Genomic DNA, 6,000 nt, shown 5'->3' with positions numbered 1-6,000 from the left:
AAATCAACAAAGTGGAAACCCAGAAAAAAATCTGAAAGATCAACCAAAGCAGAATTTGGTTCTTTCAAGAAATAAACAAGATTGATAGACCACTGGGAAACCTAACAAAGAGAGAGAGAGAAACTTCATAACTCGTATTTGAATGAAAAAGGAGAGATCACTACTGATATGACAGAGATTCAAAGGGTAATCAGAAACTACTTTGAGAAACTCTACGCCACTAAAAATGAGAACCTGGAAGAAATGGAAAAATTCTTGGAATCTTATAATCTTCCACGGTTGAAGGAAGAGGATGTAGCATATTTAACACCCCCACCATAATTGATGAAATTAAAATGGTAATCAAATGTCTGCCCAAAAACAAAAGGCCAGGCCCAGATGGATTCACTAATGAATTCGTTCAAATTTTCCAAGAAGAACTACTACCAATCCTGGCAAGAATCTTTCATTAAATTAAACAAACGGAAACACTTCCAAATAGCTTTTATGAAGCCAACATCACCTTGATACCTAAACCAGACAGATGCTACAAAAAAAGAAAATTATAGACCAATATTGCTGATGAATGCAGATGCAAAAATCCTCAACAAAATCCTGGCAAATAGGATTCAATGCCTCATTAAGAAGATCATCCACTATGATCAAGTAGGTTTCATCCCAGGAATGCAAGGCTGGTTTAACATCCATAAATCTATCAACATAATACACAACATCAAAACAAGAAAAATAAAAACCACATGATCATATCAATAGACACAGAGAAAGCATTTGATAAGGTCCAACACCCATTCTTGATCAAAACTCTCAGCAAGATGGGAATGGTAGGAACCTTTCTCAATATAATTAAGGCCATCTACCACAAGACAGTGGCAAATATTATCCTCAGTGGAGAAAAACTAGAAGCCTTCCCTCTAAATTCTGGCACAAGACAAAGCTGTCCTCTCTCACCACTCCTATTCAACATAGCACTGGAAGTACTTGCTATAGCGATTAGGCAAGAAAAAGATATCAAGGGAATCCAGATAGGAAAGGAAGAAGTCAAGCTCTCACTGTTTGAAGATGACATGATATTCTACTTAGAAAACCCTATAGTTTCTACTAAAAAGATTCTAGAAACAATAGACTCATATAGCAAGGTGGCAGTCTACAAAATCAACCTACAGAAATCAATGGTCTTTCTATACACCAATAGTAATAAGGAAGAAATGGACAGTAAGAAAACAACCCCATTCACAATAGTGCCACACAAACTCAAATATCTTAGAATCAACTTGACTAAAAATGTGAAGGATCTATACAAATAAAACTATAAATCTCTGCTCCAAGAAATAAGAGAGGACACGCAGAAATGGAAACACATACCCTGCTCATGGATTGGCAGGATTAACATCATCAAAATGGCAATACTCCCCAAGGCATTATACAGATTTAATGCGATCCCTCTAAAGATACCCATGACATTCTTCAAAGAAGTGGATCAGGCACTTTTGAAATTTGTTTGGAACAATAAACACCCTAGAATAGCTAAAGCAATCATTGGGAAAAAGAATATGGGAGGAATTACTTTCCCCAACTTTAAACTTTACTACAAAGCAATAGTTATCAAAACAGCATGGTATTGGAATAAAGACAGGCCCTCAGATCAGTGGAATAGGCTTGAATACTCAGAAAATGTTCCCCAGACATACAGTCACCTATATTTTGATAAAGGAGCAAGAAATCCTAAATGGAGCAGGGAAAGCCTCTTTAACAAGTGGTGTTGTCACAACTGGATAGCACTTGCAAAAAATTGAACTTAGACACCCAGCTAACATCATGCAGAAAGGTAAAATCCAAATGGATTAAAGACCTCGATATCAGACCCGAAACCATAAGATATATAGATCAACACATAGGCAAAACACTGCAGGACATTGAGACTACAGGCATCTTCAAGGAGGAAACCGCCCTCTCCAAGCAAGTGAAAGCAGAGATTAACAGATGGGAATATATTAAGCTGAGAAGTTTCTGCACCTTAAAGGAAATAGCGCCCAGGGTACAAGAGTCATCCACTGAGTGGGAGAAACTATTCACCCAATACCCATCAAATAATGGGCTAATCTCCAAAATATAAAAGTCACTGACAGAACTTTACAAGAAAAAAAAACATCTAATCCCATCAAAAAGTGGGGAGAAGAAATGAACAGACACTTTGACAAAGAAGAAATACAGATGGCCAAAAGACACATGAAAAAGTGCTCCACATCACTAATCATCAGGGAGATGCAAATCAAAACAAAGATGAGATAACACCTCACACCACAGAGAATGGCACACATCACGAAGAATGAAAATAAACAGTGTTGATGGGGATGTGGAGAGAAAGGAACTCTTTACCACTGCTGGCGGGAATGCCTTCTAGTTCAACCTTTATGGAAAGCGATATGGAGATTTCTCCAAAAACTGGAAATCGAGCTCCCATACGATCCAGCTATACCACTCCTAGGAATATACCCTCGGAACACAAAAATACAATACAAAAATCCCTTCCTTACACCTATATTCATTGCAGCACTATTTACCATAGCAAGACTTTGGAAACAACCAAGATGCCCTTCAACAGATGAATGGCTAAGAAAACTGTGGTACATATACACAATGGAATATTATGCAGCTATCAGGAGAGATGAAGTCATGAAATTTTCCTATACATGGATGTACACGGAATCTATTATGCTGAGTGAAATAAGTCAGAGAGAGAGAGAAAAACACAGAATGGTCTCACTCATCTATGGGTTTTAAGAAAAATGAAAGACATTCTTGCAATAATAATTTTCAGACACAAAGGAGAAAAGTGCTGGAATTTACAGCTCACCTCAGGAAGCTCACTACAAAGAGTGATGAGTTTAGTTAGAGAAATAACTACATTTTGAACTGTCCTAATAATGAGAATATATGAGGGAAATGGAAAGCCTGTGTTGAGTACAGGCGGGGGTCGGGTGGGGAGGAGAAAGATTTGGGACATTGGAGATGGGAATGTTGCACTGGTGATGGGTGGTGTTCTTTATATGACTGAAACCCAAACACAATCATGTATGTAATCAAGGTGTTTAAATGAAATAAAAAATATATATATCCATGTGTCAGCATATATAAGGAAGATAGATGTTTTCATTTCTCATGTGTCCTTGTCTAATTTGTTATAATAAAAATTTAACTAGTCTGAGAAAATGTGTTCCCTTCTATTTTGTAGAACATTTTATATAATAGTGAGCTATCTGTCCCTTGCTGTAAGGCCTCTGTTCCAAACCCAATTTGTTCATAGCATAAAGCAGAGAAAATATATACATGTTTTCACTTTTTAATAATAAAAACCTACTCACATTAAAAATTTTTTTTATTTAAACCATCGTGATTTACAAAGTTATTCATAGTTGGGCTTTAGACATGCAATGTTTCAGTTTAACAAGTATTCAAAGTTGTTAAAAAGGAAAGTACCTTCTGTCTGCATTTTAAATAAAGTTGATTTCTAGATTACATTATATAATGAGTAGTTAATTAACACAAACAAGATTCTTTGGTCAAATAATTTGTCATGATGATAAAAATTTGTGATTCAGCATGTCTAATGATGTTAGATAAATTTAGCTAATTTATTTGTTTGTTACTTTTGGGCCAGACACTGTGTTCAGGATTTACTTCTAGATCTGTTTCAGGAATCCCTGCTGGTAATGCTCATGGACAGTGCTGGGAAGTGAATACTGATCAGCTATAAGCAAGGCAAGCAAGAAGTTTTCTATGTATATACTCTCTCTCAGGCATTAATGTGCATGTTTTGGTGGTTTTATTTTATTTTATTATTTATTTTGGTCATCACCCAGTATTTCTTAGGGCTTACTGCTAACTTTGTTCTCACTGATCACTACTGAGAGTGTGATAGGGGACCATACTCAGATTCAGAGATTGAATAGAATAAGTAGCTTGCAAGGTAAAACTTATATCTCTGGACTCTATTAGGTTGACTAATTACATTTAAAATAACAGCAATTTCTATGGAAGATATGCCATATTATTAATTTTAAAATAGAATTCAAAATAGAATTTAAAAGATATAAACATATCTAATTTTTTTATATTTTATTTAAGCACCTTGATTATATACATGATTGTGTCTGGGTTTCAGTCATGTAAAGAACACCACCCATCACCAGTGCAACATTCCTATCACCAATGTCCCAAATCTCCCTCCTCCCCACCCGACCCCCGCCTGTACTCTACACAGGCTTTCCATTTTCCTCATACATTCTCATTATTAGGACAGTTCAAAATGTAGTTATTTCTCTAACTAAACTCATCACTCTTTGTGGTGAGCTTCCTGAGGTGAGCTGTAAATTCCAGCTCTTTTCTTCTTTGTGTTTGAAAATTATTATTGCAAGAATGTCTTTCATTTTTCTTTAAACCCATAGATGAGTGAGACCATTCTGCATTTTTCTCTCTCTCACTAACTTATTTCACTCAGCATAATTTTCTTGTAAATTTTTATCAGTGCCTTGTATATTTTGGAGATTAGCCCCTTATCTGATGGGTATTGGATGAATAGTTTCTCCCACTCAGTTGGTGGCTCTTGTATCATGGGCGCTATTTCCTTTAAGGTGCAGAAGCTTCTCAGCTTAATATATTCCCATCTGTTTATCTCTGCTTTCACTTGCTTGGAGAGTGCGGTTTCCTCCTTGAAGATGCCTGTAGTCTCAATGTCCTGCAGTGTTTTGCCTACGTGTTGTTCTATATATCTTATGGTTTTGGGTCTGATATCAAGGTCTTTAATCCATTTGGATTTTACCTTTGTGCATGATGTTAGCTGGGGGTCTAAGTTCAATTTTTTGCAAGTGGCTATCCAGTTGTGACAACACCACTTGTTGAAGAGGCTTTCTTTGCTCCATTTAGGATTTCTTGCTGCTTTATCAAAAATTGGTGATTGTATGTCTGGGGAAGATTTTCTGAGTATTCAGGCCTATTCCACTGATCTGAGGGCCTGTCCTTATTCCAATACCATGCTGTTTTGATAACTATTGCTTTGTAGTAAAGTTTAAAGTTGGGGAAAGTAATTCCTCCCATATTCTTTTTCCCAATAATTGCTTTAGCTATTCTAGGGTGTTTATTGTTCCAAACGAATTTCAAAAGTGCCTGATCCACTTCTTTGAAGAATGTCATGGGTATCTTTAGAGGGATCGCATTAAATCTGTATAGTGCCTTGTGGAGTATTGCCTCATTAAGCTACTCAGGTAAGCCCCTTCTTCCTTCCTGATGTGTGCTTGCAAAGCTATAAATTTTCCTCTCAGTACTGCTTTTGCTGTGTCCCATAAGTTCTGATACTTTGTGTCTTTATTGTCATTTGTTTCCAGGAACCTTTTGATTTCCTCCTTGATTTCATCTAGGACCCACTGGTTATTCAGTATGAGACTTTTTAACTTCCAGGTGTTAAAATTTTTCTTCTGCGTCCCTTTGTAATTAACAAATAATTTCAGATCCTTGTGGTCAGCGAAGGTAGCCTGCAAAATTTCTATCCTCTTGATATTATGGAGGTATGTTTTATGTGCCAGCATGTAGTCTAACCTGGAAAATGTCCCATGTACATTGGAGAAGAATGTTTTTTTTTCCCAATCTCTCCCGCTGTATGAAATTGTTATTTATCTCATCTTCCACAGCACTAAGACTATTCTCAGCTTCTGATACCCTGTCCCAGAGCTTATCCATTTTTCTACGTGTTGTGGTGGTATTCATTGGCTAAATGATGTAGGCAGCCACACTCCTCTGGCTCTTCCCTTTCTGGATAGGTCGACTTACCTCCAAGGGAGAGGAGTCCTCCATGGATGAAGCCTCACAAAGCATCAAATCTTAGGCCCGAGCACGCAGAGAGAAGAAGTCCGGAGAGAAATGCTGGGCTCCGTGATCCAGCACAGTTCTTTTTTTTATAATTTTTTATTTTTAATTATGAGAACAAAGATGCAAAGAAAGAGGACA

This window comes from Suncus etruscus, chromosome 8 (assembly GCF_024139225.1).
Source record: "Suncus etruscus isolate mSunEtr1 chromosome 8, mSunEtr1.pri.cur, whole genome shotgun sequence".
In the NCBI taxonomy this organism is placed as follows: Eukaryota; Metazoa; Chordata; class Mammalia; order Eulipotyphla; family Soricidae; genus Suncus; species Suncus etruscus.
This window is presented reverse-complemented; position numbering follows the sequence as displayed.